The sequence below is a fragment of the Bos mutus genome, chromosome X, assembly GCF_027580195.1.
Source record: "Bos mutus isolate GX-2022 chromosome X, NWIPB_WYAK_1.1, whole genome shotgun sequence".
NCBI classification, from domain to species: Eukaryota; Metazoa; Chordata; class Mammalia; order Artiodactyla; family Bovidae; genus Bos; species Bos mutus.
The window spans coordinates 61,705,057-61,727,153 of NC_091646.1; positions in this window are offsets into that span (position 1 = coordinate 61,705,057).

The following is a 22,097-nucleotide window of genomic DNA, read 5'->3' on the forward strand; positions in this document are numbered from 1 at the left end:
TCTAAATTTTTGGTAGAATTCAGCTGTGAAGCCATCTGGACCTGGGCTTTTGTTTGCTGGAAGATTTTTGATTACGGTTTCAATTTCCGTGCTTGTGATGGGTCTGTTAAGTTTTTCTATTTCTTCCTGGTCGAGTTTTGGAAAGTTGTACTTTTCTAAGAATTTGTCCATTTCTTCCACGATCTTGAGAAAGAAGAATGGAACTGGAGGAATCAACCTACCTGACTTCAGGCTCTACTACAAAGCCACAGTTATCAAGACAGTATGGTACTGGCACAAAGACAGAAATATAGATCAATGGAACAAAATAGAAAGCCCAGAGATAAATCCACGCACATATGGACACCTTATCTTTGACAAAGGAGTCAAGAATATACAATGGATTAAAGACAATCTCTTTAACAAGTGGTGCTGGGAAATCTGGTCAACCACTTGTAAAAGAATGAAACTAGAATACTTTCTAACACCATACACAAAAATGAACTCAAATGGATAAAAATCTAAACATAAGACCAGAAACTATAAAACTCCTAGAGGAGAACATAGGCAAAACACTCTCCGACATACATCACAGCAGGATCCTCTATGACCCACCTCCCAGAATATCGGAAATAAAAGCAAAAATAAACAAATGGGACCTAATTAAACTTAAAAGCTTCTGCACATCAAAGGAAACTATCAGCAAGGTGAAAAGACAGCCTTCAGAATGGGAGAAAATAATAGCAAATGAAGCAACTGACAAACAACTAATGTCAAAAATATACAAGCAACTCCTACAGCTCAACTCCAGAAAAATAAATGACCCAATCAAAAAATGGGCCAAAGAACTAAATAGACATTTCTGCAAAGAAGACATACAGATGGCTAACAAACACATGAAAAGATGCTCAACATCACTCTTTATCAGAGAAATGCAAATCAAGACCACTATGAGGTACCATTTCACACCAGTCAGAATGGCTGCTATCCAAAAGTCTACAAATAATAAATGTTGGAGAGGGTGTGGAGAAAAGGGAACCCTCTAACACTGTTGGTGGGAATGCAAACTAGTACAGCCACTATGGAGAACAGTGTGGAGATTCCTTAAAAAACTGGAAATAGAACTGCCTTATGATCCAGCAATCCCACTGCTGGGCATACACACTGAGGAAACCAGAAGGGAAAGAGACACGTGTACCCCAATGTTCATTGCAGCACTGTTTATAATAGCCAGGACATGGAAGCAACCTAGATGTCCATCAGCAGATGAATGGATAAGAAAGCAGTGGTACATATACACAATGGAGTATTACTCAGCCATTAAAAAGAATACATTTGAATCAGTTCTAATGAGGTGGATGAAACTGGAGCCTATTATACAGAGTGAAGTAAGCCAGAAGGAAAAACACCAATACAGTATACTAACGCATATATATAGAATTTAGAAAGATGGTAACAATAACCCTGTGTACGAGACAGCAAAAGAGACACTGATGTATGGAACAGTCTTATGGACTCTGTGGGAGAGGGAGAGGGTGGGAAGATTTGGGAGAATGGCATTGAAACATGTAAAATATCATGTATGAAACGAGATGCCAGTCCAGGTTCAATGCATGATACTGGATGCTTGGGGCTAGTGCACTGGGACGACCCAGAGGGATGGTATGGGGAGGGAGGAGGGTTCAGGATGGGGAGCACATGTATACCTGTGATGGATTCATTTTGATATTTGGCAAAACTAATACAATTATGTAAAGTTTAAAAATAAAATAAAATAAAAAAACAAACAAACAAACAAAAAACACATGGATTCTTCAGCATTCAGTTTTCTTTACAGTCCAACTCTCACATGACTACTGGGAAAGCCATAGCTTCGATTCTAAAGACCTTTTTTGGTAAAGTAATATCTCTGCTTTTTAATATTCCGGTAGGTTGGTGATAGTTTTTCTTCCAAGGAGCAAGCGTTTTTTTTTTTTTTTTTTTTTGTAATTAAGAATTGCCAGTCCAGGTTCAAAGTGTCTTCTAATTTCATGGCTGCAGTCAGTATCTGCAGTGATTTTTGAGCTGCCCCAAATAAAGTCTCTCACTGTTTCATTGTTTCCCCATCTATTTTCCATCAAGTGATGGGACCAGATGCCATGATCTTAGTTTTCTGAATGTTGAGTTTTAAGCCAACTTTGTCACTCTCCTCTTTCTCTTTTATCAAGAGGCCCTTTAGTTTTAGTTGTTTGCTTTCTGCTACAGGGTCATGTTGAGAAAGTCAGTTCCTAGGCAGGTTGATAGGGAGTCTAGGGGTCCCCAAAGAGAGAGGGGTCTGGAATTCTCAAGGAGGAAAAAAGGACAAACTTTTTTTCTTTCTCCACATTCCTTAGGATTATATACCAATAATGTATCCTGCCTAAGGACAGTCTTTGGATTCAACCTTCTGTTATTTTAAAATGTTAATTATGGGAGTATACCTTGTCTTTACAAGGATGTATCTTGCCTGAGGACAGTGTTATCTTAAAATGTAAATTATGGGAGTAGGTCGGAGGAGGTCTTTACAACCTCCAGACATTCTTTGGATTATATAACCTCATTATTAACACTAGCAAGCGGGTACTCTTTCTGCCCCCTTCTGATGCCTATGTCAGAAGCTTTCTCTATCTCCTTTATACTTTAATAAAACTTTACTACACAAAAGCTCTGAGCGATCAAGCCTCGTCTCTGGCCCCGGATTGAATTCTTCTCCTCCGGGGGCCAAGAATCCCGGTGTATTCGCGTGATTCAACAACAACCTTTCATCTTGGGGGCTCGTCCGGGATCCTTCAGGACAAGGTAAGGATGCTTGGAGCTTTAGTTCTTTGTTCTCTTAGCGAACACGTTTTCTGCTATGCTTTACTAACTCTACCGTGTGCTTATGTGAATGAATGGCATGCCCTGCGTGAAACAAGTAAGGAGCCCTGCTCTGCAGTTCCATGGTGATCTCATATGGCTTATGGCAGAAACCTGTCGGGCGTTATACCGACCTGCCAATGCCAAGAGGCATCCAATGTCTCCTTCGGGAACCGACCAGAAATGGGCAAAGCATGTGGACCGAACTCTCCTTTCTTGGTCAAACTTTTCGGTCTCTTTGACCATTTCATAACTCCTTGGGAATTAGAAGTACTAACCTAATCTATCGGATCATAGACTTTCAAGGGACTTGTGATCTATACTGTTATTGTGTACTGTGGCTTAGGTCCCAAATTTGGATTGGTAGTCAAGAAAGTGTCTAGCCTCGCTTAGGAATCGAAAGTTCGGAAACTAGATGGAGCTCTAGCTCCCAGAATATCTCTGAGGTTAAAGGTTACTCAGATTGGGACTGCGATGGGTTTTTTTTCTTTGGTAACACCGGCTCTTAGTGGATCAGAGGAGGCTGTTATACTGGTGTGGTGATGCTTGGAAAGAACATCTCAGTTTTATGTTCGCATCGGTCTTATTGTGGTCAGGAAATACTCAGGGTCGTGCACAGGCACTCAGCTGATGAATGTTTCCTACAGCGGTCTTAGCTTGGGAGGCATTCCGGAAGGTTACTTTGATTCACCCCGGGTGACATCAGAGGCAAGCAAGGTTAAGGGTGAAGAGCTGGACGTCAAATAGGGATGCTATCAAGTCTACCCCTGGTACATCCCCAGCCCATCTCGGTGGTAGAACCGGGAGGGATGAGTACGGCGCCTGCGTCAGTAAGGGACAGACTAAGTCCGACCAGGAAGGAAAAGCTTTTGGTGTAACGTCTGTCTACACCCCCATCTAGAGCAGGGAGGGACGCCTCCGGTAGAAAAAATGGCCCTGGTCGCTTTTTTTCTCTCTTACAGATGGGAGCTAACAATTCCAGCCTCACTCCTTTGAACTGTATCCTGAAAAACTGGGATAGATTTGATCCCCAGGGCTTAAAGAAGACACACCTGGTCTTCCTATGTGATACTGCATGGCCACGGTATCCATTGGAGGACGGCGAACGGTGGCCAGTTGGAGGGTCTCTTAAGTATAATACTGTTCTACAGTTAGACCGGTTCTATAAGGAACAAGGGAAATGGGTAGAAGTAGCATATGTGTTGCCCTTTTTCTCTCTGCGAAATATGCCAGACTTATGTCCTAAGGGTACAGATTTGGGTGTGAAACCTTCAGCTCCCTCCTGTCCTCTTACTTTGCCCCCATACCAGGGACTCCAAACTGGGATTCAAACTGCCCACATGGAGGTCCAAACAACTCCTGTCTCAGTATGACCTCAGACTACTCTGGTTTCAGTAGAAACTCAGACCATCGAAGTAAGAGATGAGATGGAGGACAGGAGACAAAGAGAAGAGGAAAAACAGGTTTCTCCAATCTATCCCTGGGATCATATGCACAGAGCAACCAGAGAGACTGAGGAACAGCCACACAAGCTGTTGCCTCTTTATGAAACACGCACCGGGAGAAATAATCAGTCTGTGAGAGTTAATAAGCCTTTTTCTTATCAAGAAATACAAAGAATCAAGGAGGATCTGGGAGACTATTTAGAGGACCCAGAAAAATATATTAGAGCTTTTAAAGGTGTTACTCTGCTTTATGACCTCACTTGGAAGGATGTGATGTATATCTTGGGACAAACGCTGACTCCTGAGTCAAAGACTCGAGTTTTGGGAAAAGCGGTTGCTTATGGAGATGAGTGGCTTGGTAATGAATCAGTAGGGAAGAGGGAGAACGAGATAGCGGCCCTCCCCACTGGGAATCAGGCGGTCCCAACTATAGAACCAGACTGGGACTACAACACAGCTAAAGGAAGATGGGATCAGAGTCATTCTGTTAGATGTATTCTTGAAGGACTTAGGCAGGTGCGTTCTAAGCCTTTAAACTATGGCAAATTGGCAGATATAGAACAGGAGGAGAAAGAAGCTCCTGGTAAATTCCTAGATAGACTGAGAGAAGGCCCTCGCAGATTCACTGAGATTGATCCCGAAAGTGAAGAGGGAAAAGTGATCTTAAAGGATAGATTTCTCACTCAGTCGGCTCCAGATATCCGCCGTAAGCTATTAAAACAGGCGTATGGACCAAATCAGTCTTTAGATACTCTGTTACAACTGGCTCAGACAGTCTATTATGGTAGGGAATATGAGGAAAAGAAAGAAAGGCAAAAAAAGACAAAGGAAAAGGTGGAAGCCTTCGCCATGGCTATGAAAAACGTTCTTAAACAGCCTGAGAAAAAATGCCCAGAGGGGCCCAGGTGAAAAGGAATGGGCTTGCTACTGCTGTAGAAAAGAGGGGCACCTCAAGCGGGATTGCCCTCAGGCATCTAAGCCGCCCCCGGCTCCATGTCCGGTCTGCAAAGGACCACACTGGAAGAGAGACTGCCCCCAGAGGCGTAGGTCTCCGGGGGTCGGACTCTCAAGACAATCAGGACTGAAGGTGCCCGGGGGTCCCCACACAAGCTCCCATCCTAATTACACCTGAGGAACCCCGGGTATTAATAGTTGCGGGGGGGCAATCCATCGATTTCCTTTTAGATACTGGGGCAACTTATTCTGTGCTTACTGAAGCCCCTGGCCCACTTTCTTCCCGATCCGCTTCCATAATGGGACTGTCTGGACGAGTCAAAAGGTATTATTTCAGTTATTCTTTATCTTGCAACTGGGATTCTGTGCTGTTTTCACACGAGTTTCTGATCGTGCCAGAATCTCCCTCACCCCTTTTGGGAAGGGATATACTGAACAAGGTCCATGCCTCTGTTTTCATGAATATGGAGCCCTCCCTTTCTCTCCCTTTAGTTGAACAAAATGTAAATCCTAGAGTATGGGCTGATGGAAAGTCTGTGGGTCGAGCACAAAATGCTATTCCTGTGGTTGTTAAGCTCAAAGACCTACACGTATTTCCACAAAAGAAGCAGTATCCACTGAAACCTGAAGTTAAAGAAGGGTTAAAACCCATCATCGAAAATTTAAAGGAGCAGGGACTATTAATTCCCTGTAACAGTCCTTGCAACACTCCTATTTTGGGTATAAAGAAATCAAATGGTAAATGGAGACTAGTTCAAGACTTAAGAATAATAAATGAGGCTGTAGTTCCTTTACACCCCGTGGTGCCTAATCCTTATACTCTATTATCTGAAATTCCTGAAGGGGCCAAATATTTCTCAGTAATTGATTTAAAAGATGCTTTCTATTCAGTGCCTTTGGCGGAAGAAAGTCAATTCCTATTTGCCTTTGAAGACCCTACGCAGCCAGCTTCTCAGTTAACCTGGACAGTTTTGCCCCAGGGATTTCGTGACAGTCCTCACTTATTCGGACAAAGTTTGTCACGGGATTTACAAAATTTTAATAGCTCTGAAGCAGTGGTGTTACAATATGTAGATGATATTTTGCTCTGTGCTGAGACAGAGGAAGCTTGTTCGCGAGCCTCAGAAGATTTCTTAAACTTTCTGGCAGACTGTGGTTACAAGACATCAAGAGAAAAGGCTCAGCTGTGTCAACAATCGGTTAGATATCTGGGCCTAATCATATCAGAAGGGACTAGGGCCATAGGCCCTGAGAGAATTAAACCTATACTAAATCACCCCCTACCTATGACTTTAAGACAATTGAGAGGATTTTTGGGAATCACAGGTTACTGTCGCATTTGGATTCCTGGTTATGGGGAACTTGCTTGGCCTTTATATAAACTTATAGCTGAAACTCAGCAGGCCCAAACCGACAAACTGGTTTGGTCTCCAGAAACTCAAAAGGCTTTTAAGGTTCTTCAGACTGCTCTCCTGCAAGCTCCAGCTCTGAGCTTGCCCACAGGGTCAGAATTTAATTTGTTTGTCACTGAAAGAAAAGGTGTGGCATTGGGAGTTTTGACACAACCCTGAGGGCCTCACCTGCAGAGAGCTCCCCTCTTCGTCAGTGGAAGGCTTCCCATGGTGGACATCCCCACTTCAAGGAAAAGACTTTCTCCAAGTCTGTGAATACCTTCGACAACAATCACATGCGATGCCTCTTCGTCATCTGATGACATCTACCAACCCTAAAATGGACTGGTGCAACACTTTGTACTCTAACTATGGACATAATGTGACTTTTAATTTTGATTATACATTGTCTCGGTTCAATGACTATTTTGCTACATATAAGGTAAATAGGTCTAGATCTAATGGTTTTTTACCTGACATTTATCAAATATGGGATGAGGTTACATGGCTAACTCCTGAAAAAGGACGTTTAATATCTACTGCCTCTATATGCTGGGAACAAACAGAGCCGTCCCCAAAAGTTAGCCAACAACTTAATTACAATGATTGGAAACAAATGGGATATTTGTCTCAGGAAACATGCAATGTAATCATTCCCGTGTTTTCCAATCCCAGTTCAGGTTCTCCCTTTGTCTGGCCAGGCACGAATTGGGACTGGATATCTCAGTCGCTGGCTTGCTCCAAACGGGACTTATTGGATATGTGGCTCTTACCTATGGGCATGGCTTCCCCTGGTTGATAGGGAGATGCACCCTGGGTCTAGCCTTTACTCATGGCTTTATATTTTCAGAGCTTCCAGAAAAGCCTGTTAATTTACCCCACCTTAGAACTCGGTGGGCAAGGTCTGTATTTTATTGGTATGATTATTTGGCTGCAGCGTTTGTTCCCTCTTTAGGAACTACAGATGTTATGTTACGAATGGATGCTTTGACTAATTTTACTCAACAGGCATTACAAGATTCTCAAAAGGCTATTTCAGCTCTTAATGCTGAACAAGCACAAATTAGAAAGGTGGTTTTACAAAACAGATTGGCCTTAGATATTCTGACAGCTGCACAAGGAGGAACTTGTGCCATTATTCATACCCAGTGCTGTACATATATACCTGATATGAGCACGAATGTTACTCATTTTACTAACCACATGAACAAGATGATTAGGGCTATGGACACTCCTGAAGCCTCAATTGCTTCACTTTGGAAAACATTAACTAATTCCCCATGGTGGACAACTATCTTAATTACAATAATTCTGGTTGTTTTGTTTTTACTGTTTGCTCCCTGCATCTGTAATTGTATAACTGGATTTGTTTCTAGCCTCATGAAAGCTTTTAAGTTACAAATGGTTGCTCAAACTCCTGCTACTGCTGTAGCTTCCTCCAGCTACTATTTGGGGCCCCTGGATCAGATATCCTCAATATGAGGATAGGAGAATATGTTGCCTCACCAATTTAGGGACAATGCCCCTTGTCAGCTCGAAAGTAGTTATGGAATGAGAACGATGCCCCTTTTCCCTAGGCAACATAATTCTCCTAAAAGAAAAGGGGGGAATGAGAGAGTCAGTTCCTAGGCAGGTTGATAGGGAGTCTAGGGGTCCCCAAAGAGAGAGGGGTCTGGAATTCTCAAGGAGGAAAAAAGGACAAACTTTTTTTCTTTCTCCACATTCCTTAGGATTATATACCAATAATGTATCCTGCCTAAGGACAGTCTTTGGATTCAACCTTCTGTTATTTTAAAATGTTAATTATGGGAGTATACCTGGTCTTTACAAGGATGTATCTTGCCTGAGGACAGTGTTATCTTAAAATGTAAATTATGGGAGTAGGTCGGAGGAGGTCTTTACAACCTCCAGACATTCTTTGGATTATATAACCTCATTATTAACACTAGCAAGCGGGTACTCTTTCTGCCCCCTTCTGATGCCTATGTCAGAAGCTTTCTCTATCTCCTTTATACTTTAATAAAACTTTACTACACAAAAGCTCTGAGCGATCAAGCCTCGTCTCTGGCCCCGGATTGAATTCTTCTCCTCCGGGGGCCAAGAATCCCGGTGTATTCGCGTGATTCAACAACAACCTTTCAATGTCATCTGTGTATCTGAGGTTATTGGTGTTTCTCTCAGCAACCTTGATTCCAGTTTGTGCTTCATTCAGCCTAGTATTTGGCATGATATACTCTGAATATAAGTTAATGAGCAGGGTGACAATATACAACCTTGATGTACTCTTTTCCCAATTTGGAACCAGTCTGTTGTTCCATGTGCAGTCCTAACTGCTGCTTCTTGGCCTACATACAGATTTCTCAGGAGGTAGGTCAGGTGGTGTAGTATAGCCTCTGTTTAAGAATTTTCCAGTTCGTTGTAATCTATACAGTCAAAGGCTTCAGCACCATCAATAAAGCAGAAGTAGATGTTATTTTCTGAAACTCTCTTGCTTTTTTGATGATCCAACGGATGTTGGAAATTTGATCTCTGGTTCCTCTGCCTTTTCTAAATCCAGCTTGAACATCTGGAAGTTCACGGTTCATGTACTGCTGAAGCCTGGCTGGGAGAATTTTAAGCATTACTTTACTAGCATATGAGATGAGTGCAATTGTGTGGTAGTTTGAGCATTCTTTGGCATTGCCTTTCTTTGGGATTGGAATGACACTAACCTTTTACAGTCCTGTGGCCACTGATGAGTTTTCCAAATTTACTGGCATATTGAGTGCAGCACTTTCACAGCATCATCTTTTAGGATTTGAAATAGCTCAACTGGAATTTCTTCAATCCCACTAGCTTTGTTCTTAGTGATGCTTAGTATTGCCCACTTGACTTTACACTCCAGGATGTCTGACTCTAAGTGAGTGATCACACCATCATGATTATCTAGGTCGTGAAGATCTTTTGTGTATAGTTCTGTGTATTCTTGCCAACTCTTCTTAATATCTTCTCCTTCTATTAGGTCCATACCATTTCTATCCTTTATTGTGCCCATCTTTGTATGAAATATTGCCTTTGTATCACTAATTTTCTTGAAGAGATCTTTATTCTTTCCCATTCTATTGTTTTCCTTTGTTTCTTTGCTTTGATCACTGAGGAAGTCTTTCTTATCTGTCCTTGCTATTATTCGATGGAACTCTGCATCCAAATATGTATATATCTCCTTTCCTCCTTTACATTTGGCTTCTCTTCCTTTCTCAGCCATATGTGAGGCCTCCTCAGACAATTATTTTACCTTTTTGTATTTCTTATTCTTGGGGATGGTCTTGAACACTGCCTCCTGTACAATGTCTGGAGCCTCCATTCGTAGTCCTTCAGGATATCCATCAGATCTTATCCCTTGAATCTATTTGTCACTTCCACTGTATAAGGGATTTGATTTAGGTCATACATGAATGGTCTAGTGGCTTTCCCTTATTTCTTCAATCTAAATCTGTATTTAGCAATAAGGAGTTCATGATCTGAGCCACAGTCAGCTCCTGGTATTGTTTTTGCTGACAGTATAGAGCTTCTCCTTCTTTGGCGGGAGATAATATAATCAGTCTGATTTTGGTATTGATCATCTGATGATGTCCATGTGTAGAGTCTTCTCTTGTGTTGTTGGAAGAGTTGTTTGCATATTTGAAGCTAATGATAGTTCTCCCTGAAATCTTGATTCAAACTTGTGCTTCATCCAGCCTGGCATATCACATAATGCACCTTGCATATACGTTAAATAAGCAAGGTGACAATATCTAGCCTGGACATACTCGTTTCCCAATTTGAAACCAGTCTGTTGTTTCATGTCCAGTTCTTACTCTTGCTTCTTGATCTGCATACACATTTCTCAGTAAGCCTGTAAGGTCGTCTGGTATTCTCATCTCTTTTAGATTTTTTCACAGTTTGTCACTGAAGCATAGTTAAGTTACAATGGTGTTTAGTTCCAGGTGTATAGCATAGCGATTCATATATATATATATATATATATATATATATACACATACATACATACATATATGTTATTTTGTTTTATAGGTCATCAAACATATTGGATATATTTTCCCTATTGATTATGCATTTTATATATAGTAGTGTGAATGTTAATTCAAAACTCCTAATTTACAACTCCTTTTCCACATTGGTAACCATAAGCTTATTTTCTCTATCTGTGAGTCTGTTCTTGTTTCATAAATGCATTTACTATCATCCTTTTTAAAAATCCACCTATATGATATCATAGAATATTTGTCTTTCTCTGTATGACTTGCTTCACTTAGTATGATCATGTCTAGATCTATCCATATTGCTTCAGATGACATTATTTTATTCTATTTACTGGCTGAATAATATGCTTGGAAAGACTGAGGGCAGAGGAGAAGGGAGCAACAGAGGATGAGGTGGTTGGATGGCATCACTGACTCAATGGACATGAGTTTAAGCAAGCTACGGGAGATGGTGAAGGACAGGGAAGCCTGGCATGATGCAGTCCATGTGACCACAAATATTCAGACACGACTGAGCAACCAAACAACAGTACATGTGCAAACGTGTGTGTGTGTGTGTGTGTGTGTGTGTGTGTAGTCTCCTTTAGTCATATGGTGATTGACATCTAGGGTGATCCCACATCTTGGCTATTGTAAATATTCCTGGAATGAACTTTGGGGTGAATGTAGCTTTTTCAGTTATGGTTTTCTATGGATGTATACAAAGGAGTGGGATTGCAGTATTATACAGAAATTAGCTTTTTTAAGGAAACTCCATGTTGTTCTCCATAGTTGCTGTACTAATTTTCATTCCCATCAACAGTGTAGGATGATTTATTTTACTCCAAATTGTCTCTAGAATTTTTTTTGTTATGAGATCTTTCAATGATGGCAATTCTGATTGCAGTTAGATGTAAACTTGTCAGTTTTATTTTGCATTTATTTAATAATTAGTAATGCTGAACAGAATTTCATGAGGTTTTTGACCATCACTAATGCTCAAAATTCTCCAAGCCAGGCTTAAGCAATATGTTAACCATGAACTTCCTGATGTTCAAGCTGGTTTTAGAAAAGGCAAAGACACCAGAGATCAAATTGCCAACATCTGCTGGATCATGGAAAAAGCAAGAGAGTTCCAGAAAAACATCTATTTCTGCTTTATTGACTATGCCAAAGCCTTTGACTGTGTGGATCACAATAAACTGTGGACAATTCTGAAAGAGATGGGAATACCAGACCACCTGATCTGCCTCTTGAGAAATCTGTATGCAGTTCAGGAAGCAACAGTTAGGACTGGACATGGAACAACAGACTGGTTCCAAATAGGAAAAGGAGTACGTCAAGGCTGTATACTGTCACCCTGCTTATTTAACTTATATGCAGAGTACATCATGAGAAATGCTGGGCTGGAGGAAGCACAAGCTGGAATCAAGATTGCTGGGAGAAATATCAATAACCTCAGATATGCAGATGACACCACTCTTATGGCAGAAAGTGAAGAGGAACTCAAAAGCCTCTTGATGAAAGTGATAGTGGAGAGTGAAAAAGTTGGCTTAAGGCTCAACATTCAGAAAACGAAGATCATGGCATCTGGTCCCACCACTTCATGGGAAATAGATGGGGAAACAGTGTCAGACTTTGTTTTTCTAGGCTCCAAAATCACTGCAGATGGTGACTGCAGCCATGCAATTAAAAGACGCCTACTCCTTGGAAGGAAAGTTATGTCCAACCTAGATAGCATTTTCAAAAGCAGACATTCCTTTGCCAACAAAGGTCTGTCTAGTCAAGGCTATGGTTTTTCCAGGGTCAGGTATGGATGTGAGAGTTGGACTGCGAAGAAAGCTGAGGGCCGAATAAATGATGCTTTTGAACTGTGGTGTTTGAGAAGACTCTTCAGAGCCCCTTGGACTGCAAGGAGATCCAACCAGTCCATTCTAAAGGAGATCAGTCCTGGGTGTTCTTTAGAAGGACTGATGCTAAAGCTGAAACTCCAGTACTTTGGCCACCTGATGCAAAGTGTTGACTCATTGGAAAAGACTCTGAGGCTGGGAGGGATTGGGGGCAGGAGCAGAAGGGGTCGGCAGAGGATGAGATGGGTGGATGGCATCACCGATTTGATGGACATGAATCTGAGTGAACTCTGGGAGTTGGTGATGGACAGGGAGGCTTGGCGTGCTGCAGTTCATGGGGTTGCAAAGAGTTGGACACGACTGAGCGACTGAATTGAACTTATATTCCTATTGCCCTTGTCTTAATTGTTTGGGGTTTGCTTTTGTATGTCTTTTTGTTCTTTTGTATTTCCCATCTAAATAATTCCATCTAGCATTTCTTGTAAAGTTGGTTTAGTGGTACTAAATTCTCTTAACTGTTGCTTGTCCTTAAAACTCTTTATTTCTCCATCAATTTTGAATGAGATCCTTCCCAGTTTGAGTAGTCTTCATTACAAAATTTTCCCTTTCAATATTTTAAATATATCCTGTCAATTCTTCCTGGCCTACAGAGTTTCTGCTGAAAGGTTAGCTGTTAAATCTTTTGGGTTTCCCTTGTATGTTACTTGTTGCTTTTCCCTTGCTTCTTTCAACATTGTTCCTTTGTATTTAATCTTTGTTAGTTTGCTTAGTATGTTTCCTGGCATGTTTCTCCTTGGGTTTATCCTGCATGGTACTCTCTGCACTTTTTGGACTTGAGTGACTTTTTTTTCTCCCATGTTAGGGAAATTTTCGAGTATAATCTCTTCAAAAAATGTTCCATACTCTTTCTCTTCTTTTTTCTCAGACCCCTATATTTTAAATACATTTGCTTTTAATATTGCCCCAGAGGTCTCTGAAATTATCCTCATTTCTTTTCTTTTTTTTTTTTTTTTTTGCTTTTTTCTCTTCTTCAGCAGTTATTTCCAACATTTTATCCTCCACCTCTATTTTGCATTCTTCTGCCTCAGATATTTTGCTGTTGATTCCTTCTAGAGTATTTTTAATTTCAGCAATTGTATTTGTCTCTGTTTGTTTATTCTTTATTTCTTCTAGGTCTTTGTTAAATGTGTTAATTGATTCTTGAATTTTCTCCATTCTGTTTTCTAGGTTTTGAATCATCTTAACTATCACTACCCTGAATTCTTTTTCAGGTAGTTTGCCTATTTTCTCTTCACTTATTTGGACTTGTGTTCTTTTATATTGTTTCTTCATCTGCTCAATATTTCTCTGCCTTTTCTATTTTTTTTAACTTATTGTGCTTAATGGCAGTTATAAAATCAGGCAAATGATAAGTAAAATAATGGAATATATACACATACATATATACCCATAAACAAAACCAAAACAATCCAAAAAACATAAAGTGCAATAGATTGACCTGGGGAGCAAAGGAAACCAAAAATGATATCAACTAGTTAAAAATAATTAAAGTACAAACTGAAAACAAAATTAAAGCAAGGTGTCAACTAGGGAATAGAGAAACAAAATCAAAACAAACTAACATGGTGAAAAAAAGAAAGAACAGAAAGAGGAGAAATGCAAAGTTAGACAGTAGTAGACAAAGAAGATTTATATATATATATATATTAAAGAATAACTACAATGGGAAAAGGAAAGTAGGAGAAGAAAACAAGAGAATAAATGTAAAAAAATTGTTTGCAAGCATTTTCTTATGCTATCCTTATGCAATTCCTTATGCTGTCCTTTTTGTTTTGTCAATGATTTCATCTGCTATGCAAAAGCTTCTATATTTAATCAGGTCCCATTTGTTTAGCTTTGTTTTTGTTTCTATTACTATAGGAGATGGTTCCAAAAAAATATTGCTGTGATTTTTATTCTAGTATTTATCATAGTATTCTACCTATGTTTTAATTTAGGTGGTTCATAGTATCCAGTCTTATGTCTGTAAGTCATTTTAATTTTATTTTCATATTTGATTAGAATATGTTCTAATTTCATCCTTTCACAGGCAGCTGTCCAGTGCTCCCAGCATTAATTATTGGAGAAATTGTCTTTTCTCCATTGTGTATTTTTGCCCACTTTGTAATGGATTAAATGACCATGAGTGCATGGGTTCTTTCCCGGCTTTCTATCCTGTTCCATTTTCTTATGTTTCTGGTTTTGTGCCGGGACCATAATGCTTTGTTTACTGTGGCTTTGCAGTATAGTCTGAACACAGAAAGCTTCATTCTACCACTTCTGTTCTTTCTCAAGTTCATTTTAGCTATTCTAATACAAATATTTTTCAATTTTCCTACAAAATTTAAAATTATTTGCTCCAGTGTTGTGAAAAAGACCATTGGTAATTTTCATGTGGATTGGATTGAATTTGGAGATTGCTTTGGGTATTAAGGTCACCTTAAGAGTATTGTTTATTTTCTTTTTAAATTATTTATTTTAACTGGAGGCTGATTACATTACAATATTGTAGTGGTTTTTGCCATGCATTGACATGAATCAGCCTTGGGTGTACATGTGTCCCCCATCCTGCACCCCCCTCCCACCTCTCTCCCAATCCCATCCCTAAGGGTCATCCCAGTGTGCCAGCCCTGAACACACTGTCTCATGCATCAAATCTGGACTGGTGATCTATTTCACAGATGATAATATACATGTTTCAACGCTATTCTCTCAAATCATCCCACCCTCACCTTCTCCCAAGAGACCAAAAGTCTGTTCTTTGCATCTGTGTCTTTCTGCTGTCTCACATATAGGGTCAACATTACCATCTTTTTAAATTTCATATATATGCATTAATGTACTGTAATGGTGTTTTTCTTTCTGACTTACTTCACTCTGTATAATAGGCTCCAGTTTCATCCACCTCAATAGAACTGATTCAAATGAATTATGTTCAACATGTATACCAGAGCTTTCTTATCCATTTGTCTGCCGATGGACATCTAGGTTGCTTTCATGTCCTAGCTATTGTAAACAGTGCTGCGATGAACTTTGGAGTACATGTGTCTTTTTCAATTTTGGTTTCCTTGGTGTATATGCCCAGCAGTGCTAGTTTGCATTCCCACCAACAGTGTAAGAGGGTTCCCTTTTCTCCATACCCTCTCTAGCATTTATTGTTTATAGACTTTTTTTATAGCAGACATTCTGACCAGCATGAGAGGATACCTCATTGTGATTTTGATTTGCATTTATCTGATAATGAGTGATGTTGAGCATCTTTTTATGTGTTTGTTAGCCATCTGTATGTCTTCTTTGCAGAAATATCTGTTTAGTTCTTTGGGTCATTTTTTGATTGGGTTGTTTATTTTTCTGGAATTGAGCTGCATGAGCTGCTTGTATATCTTTGAGATTAATTCCTTGTCAGTTGCTTCATTTCCTATTATTTTTTCCCATTCACCTTGATTATAATTCCCTTCGTTTTGAAAAAGCTTTTAAGTTTAATCAGGTCTCATTTATTTACTTTTGCTTTTATTTCCTTTACTCTGGGAGCTGGGTCATAGAGGATCCTGTTGTGATTTATGTCAGAGTGTTTTGCCTGTTTTCCTCTAGGAGTTGTACAGTTTCTGGTCTTACATTTTGAGTTTATTTTTGTGTATGGTGTTAGAAAGTGTTCTCAGTTCTGTTCAGTTCAGTCACTCAGTCATGTCCGACTCTTTGTGACCCCATGAATTGCAGCACGCCAGGCCTCCCTGTCCATCACCAACTCCTGGAGTTCACTCAAACTCATGTCCATCGAGTAGGTGATGCCATCCAGCCATCTCATCCTCTGTCATCTCCTTCTCCTCTTGCCCCCAATCCCTCCCAGCATCTGAGTCTTTTCCAATGAGTCAACTCTTTGCATGAGGTGGCCAAAGTATTGGAGTTTCAGCTTTAGCATCATTCTTTCCAAAGAACACCCAGGAATGATCTCCTTTAGAACGGACTGGTTGGAACTCCTTGCAGTCCATGGGACTCTCAAGAGTCTTCTCCAACACCACAGTTCAAAAGCATCAATTCTTCAGCTCTCAGCTTTCTTCACAGTCCAACTTTCACATCCAAAGTGTTCCAGTTTCATTCTTTTACAAGTGATTGTTCATTTTTCCTAGCACCACTTGTTAAAGAGATTGTCTTTTCTCCACTGTATATTCTTGCCTCCTTTATCAAAGATATGGTGTCCATAGGTGCATTCATTTATCTCTGGGCTTTCTATTTTGTTCCTTTGATCTATATTTCTGTCTTTGTGCTAGTACCATACTGTCTTGATGACTGTAGCTTGGTAGTATAGTCTGAAGTCAGGCAGGTTGATTCCTCCAGTTCCATTCTTCTTTCTCAAGATCACTTTGGCTATATGAGGTTTTTTGTATTTCCATAAAATTTTTGAAATTATTTGTTCTAGTTCTCTGAAAAATACCGTTGGTAGCTTGACAGAGATTGCATTGAATTTATGGATTGTTGTGGGTTGTATACTCTTTTTCACTATATTGATTCTTCTGATCCATGAAAAAGGTATATTTCTCAATTGATTTGTGTCATCTTTGACTTCTTTCATCAGTGTTTTATAGTTTTCTATATATAGTTCTTTTGATTCTTTAGGTAGATTTATTCCTATATATTTTATTTTTTTGTCACTGTGGTGAATGGAATTGTTTCCTTAATTTCTCTTTCTGTTTTTCCATTGTTATTGTATAGGAATGCAAGGGATTTCTATGTGTTAATTTTATATCCTGCAACTTTACTATATTCATTGATTAGTGCTAGTAATTTTCTGGTGTTGTCTTTAGAGTTTTCTATGTAGAGGATCATGACATCTGCAAACAGTGAGAGTTTTACTTCTTCTTTTCCATCTGGATTCCATTTATTTCTTTCTCTTCTCTGATTGCTGTAGCTAGGATTTCCAGAACTATGTTGAATGATAGCAGTGAAAGTGAACACCCTTGTCTCATTCCTGGTCTGAGTGAGAGTGCTTTCATATTTCTCCATTGAAAATAATGTTTGCTGTTGATTTATCATATATGACTTTTACTATGTTAAGGTAAGCTCCTTTTATGACCAAGTTTTGAAGAATTTTAATAATAAATGGATGCTGAATTTTGTCAAAGACTTTTTCTCCATCTATTGAGATTATCATATTTTTTAATGTTTTGATATGTTAATATGGTGTATCACATTAATTGATGTGTATATTAAAGAATCCTTGCATCCCTGGAATAAACCCAACTTGATCATGGTGTATGAACTTTTTGATATGTTGCTGAATTATGTTTGCTATAATTTGGCTGAGGATTTTTGCCTTTATGTTCATTAGTGATGCTGCTGCTAAGTCGCTTCAGTCGTGTCCGACTATGAGCGACCCCATAGACGGCAGCCCACCAGGCTGCCCTGTCCTGGGATTCTCCAGGCAAGAACACTGGAGTGGGTTGCCATTTCCTTCTCCAATGCAGGAAAGTGAAAAGTGAAAGTGAAGTTGCTCAGTCATGTCTGACTCTAGCGACCCCATGGACTGCAGCCTACCAGGCTCCTCCGTCCATGGGATTTTCTAGGCAAAAGTACTTGAGTGGGGTGCCATTGCCTTCTCTCATTAGTGATATTGGCCTGTAATTTTCTTTATTTGTGTTGTATTTGTCTTGTTTTGATATCAGGGTGATGGTGGTCTTGTACAATGAATTTGGAAATGATCCTTCCTCTCCAATTTTTTGAAAGACTTTTAGAAGGACAGGCATTAGCTCTTTTCAAAATGTTTGATAAAATTCTACTGTGAAGCCATCTGGTCCTGGGCTTTTGTTTTTTGGAAGATTTTTAATCACAGTTTCAGTTTCAGCGCTTGTATTTGTGTTGTTTGTAATTTCTGTTTCTTCCTGGTTCAGTCTTGGAGATTGAACTTTTCTATGAATCTGTCCATTTATTCCAATTTATCCATTTTATTTTCATACAGTTGCTTATTATAGTCTCTTATAATCCTTTGTATTTCTGCACTGTCTGTTTTAACCTCTCATTTTCATTTCTGATTTTGTTGATTTGATTCTTTTCTCTTTTTTTTTTGATAAGTCTGGCTAAAGGCTTGTCAGTTTTTTTTCTATGCTCTCAAAGAACCTGCTTTTAGTTTTATTAATTTTTACTATTGTTTCTTTCATTTATTTTTCATTTCTTTCTGTTCAGATCTTTATGATTGATTTCTTTTCTTCTACTAATTTTGGGTTTTATTATTATTATTATTATTTGGGTTCTTCTTTTTCCAGTTGTTTTAGGTATAAAGTTAGATTGTCTATTTGATATTTTTCTTATTTCTTGAGGTAGGATTTTATTGCTATAAACTTCCCTCTTAGAACTGCTTTTATTGCATCCCATATGTTTTGAGTTGTGGTGTTTTCATTGTCATTTGCTTCTAGAATTTTTTTTTATTTCCCTTTTGATTTATTTCATAACTTGTTGGTTACTTAGAAACGTGGTGTTTACTCTCCATGTGTTTGTGTTTCGTATTTTTTTTTTTTTTTTCCTTGTGAATGATATCTAGTCTCATAGAATTGTGGTCGCAGAAGATGCTTGATAAAATTTCAATTTTCTGATGTAACATCAATATTACTGATGCTTGATTTGTGACCCAAGATATGGTCGATCCTGGAGAATGTTCATTGTACACTTGAGAAGAAGGTGTATTTTTCTGCATTTGGATGGAATGTACTAAAGATATCAGTGAGATCCGTCTTATCTACTGTATCATTTAAGACGTGTTTCTTCATTAATTTTCTGTTTTGATGATCTGTTCATTGGTGTGAATGGGGTGTTAAAGTCTCCTACTATTATTGTGTTACTGTCAATTTCTTCTTTTAGTGTTTGCTAGTGTTTGTCTTATGTATTGAGGTGTTCCTATGTTGGGTGCATATATATTTACATTTTTTATGTGTTCCTCTTGGATTGATCCATGATCATCATGTAGTGTCCTTCTTTATCTCTTGTAATCTTCTTTATTTTAAGGTCTATTTTTTCTGACATGGGAATTGCTACTCCAGCTTTCTTTTGCTTCCCATCTACATGGAATATATTTTCCCATGCTCTCTCTCTCTCAGTTTATATGTGTCTTAAGGTCTGAAGTAGGTTTCTTGTAGACACCATATATATAGGTCTTGTTTTTGTATCCATTCAGCCAGTCTGTGTCTTTTGGTTGGATCATTTAATCCATTTACATTTAAAGTAGTTATTGATATATATGTTCCTATTGTCATTTTCTTAATTGTTTTGGGTTGATTTTATAGATCTTTTTTTCTTCTGTTGTATTTCTGAACTATATACATCCCTTTAGCATTTATTGTGTGGCTTCCATGGTGGCTCAGAGGGTAAAGCATCTGCCTGCAATACGGGAGACCTGGGTTCTATCCCTGGGTTGGAAAGATCCCCTGGAGAAGGAAAAATCAAGCTTGTTTGGTGATACTGAATTCTCTTAACTTTTGACTGTCTGAAAAGCTCTTTATTTCTCCATCAAGTTTGAATGAGATCCTTGATGGGTACAGTAATCTTGGTTGTGGATTTTTCCCTTTCAGTACTTTAAATATATCCTGACGTTCCCTTCTGGCCTGTAGAGTTTCTGGTGAAAGATCAGCTGTTAAGCATATGGGGTTTTATTGTATGATATTTATTGCTTCTCTCTTGCTGCTTTTAGTATTCCTTCTTTGTGTTTAGTCTTTGTTAGTTTGATTAGTATGTGTCTGGCGTGTTTTTCCTTGTGTTTATCCTGTATGGGACTCTTTGTGCCTCTTGGACTTAAATGACTGTTTCCTTTTCCATGTTGGGGAAATTTTCAGCTATAACCTCTTCAAAAATTTTCTCATAGCCTTTCTTTTTCTCTTTGTCTTCTGGAACACTTATAATTCAAATGTTGGTGCATTTGATATGGTCCCAGAGGTCTCTGAGACTGCCCTCAGTTCTTTTCATTCTTTTTACTTTATTTTGCTCTACAGAAGTTATTTCCACCATTTTATATTCCAGTTCACTGATTCGTTTTACCACTTCAGATATTCTGCTATTGATTCCTTCTTGAGTATGTTTAATTTCAGTAATTGTGTTGTTTGTCTCTGTATGTTTATTATTTAATTCTTCTCGGTCTTTGTTAATTGATTCTTTCATTTTCTCCATTTTATTTTCAAGGTTTTTAATCATCTTTACTATCATTATTCTGAATTATTTTTCAGGTAGTTTGTCTATTTCCTCTTTGTTTATTTGGACTTCTGCGTTTCTAATTTGTTCCTTCATTTGTGCAGTATTTCTCTGCCTTTTCATTACTTTTTTTTTTTTTTTAAGTTATTGTGTTTGAGGTCTCTTTTATAAGGCTTTAAGGAAAGTTGAATTCTTTCCTTGAAGAAGGTTGAATTCTTTCTTCCTTTTGGTTTCTGCCCTCCTAAGATGGGAGCTTTGTATAGGGTGAAATTTGTGCTGAGTTTTTGTTATTGTTGTTTATTTGTCCTCTGATGGGCAAGGCTGAATGAGGTGGTAATCCTGTTTGCTGATAATTGAGTCTGTATTTTGTTATTGTTGTTTTTAGATGAGGCATCCTGCACAAGGTGCTACTGGTGGTTGGGTGATGCAAGGCCTTGTATTCAAGTGGTTTTGTTTTTTGGGAGTTCTCAGTATTTGATACTCACTAGGGTTTGTTCTCTGGTAGTCTAGGGTCTTGGAGTCAGTGCTCCTTCTCTAAAGGCTCAGGGCTTGATCTCTTTGTGGTTAAGATTCATGGGCAGAGGCACAAGGGAACCTTCTGAGGAGCTGGTCATGTTCTGTGTCTTGATGGTAGTTTAAGATCTGTCCATTTCACAGTCATTAAAAAAAGACTCAGCCATGAAACTTTCTGAAACTTTTCAGTCTCTTTCACAATCCAGTTTTAAGAAAGCACATAAAATAAAACCTTCTAATGAATGAACAGGACACAGTCCTGGATGTTTCGAATTCTGATTCACCTCTGTGGTGAAGAGGATTGGAACCAACATGGCTGATTCCAGTCTTTCCATTTTATCTTATCTCTACTTGCATTGTTTTCAGGCAGATTTTAAATCAGAGAACAAGAGTAGATTTCTTATACAGCTGGGTGTACTTGAATAAAAAGAGTGCCATGTTTTTCATTCTGCTTGCTCTTTTCAAATTACTGTTGGTATGTATCTGAGTGAATGCTTTCCAAAGCATAAGGAATTTAAAAAATCAGCAATATTAAAGTGTAAGCAATTAAAACATAATTTTATGTATGAAAAGAAAAAGATAGATTTATTTTCCACTGAGTTGAATAGAAAAATAATTTCTTTTAAACTATGTTTTAATTTTATACCTTCACATGTAAGAGTTATTTTAAATGGACACTTTGCTAATTTTAAGTTATCTGTGTATTCTCATTCCACTTTTACTATACCAGCTGGCTATGTTCAGAGGCTTTAGATCTTGAGGACTCCTGACCTATTCGGGAGTTCTTCAACACCTATCTTGGTATGTGGCACTCAAAATATCAATCTGAAAAGTTTCTTGCTGGATGCCATATGTGGTTGGTATAAGTAGGAAAGAATAAAA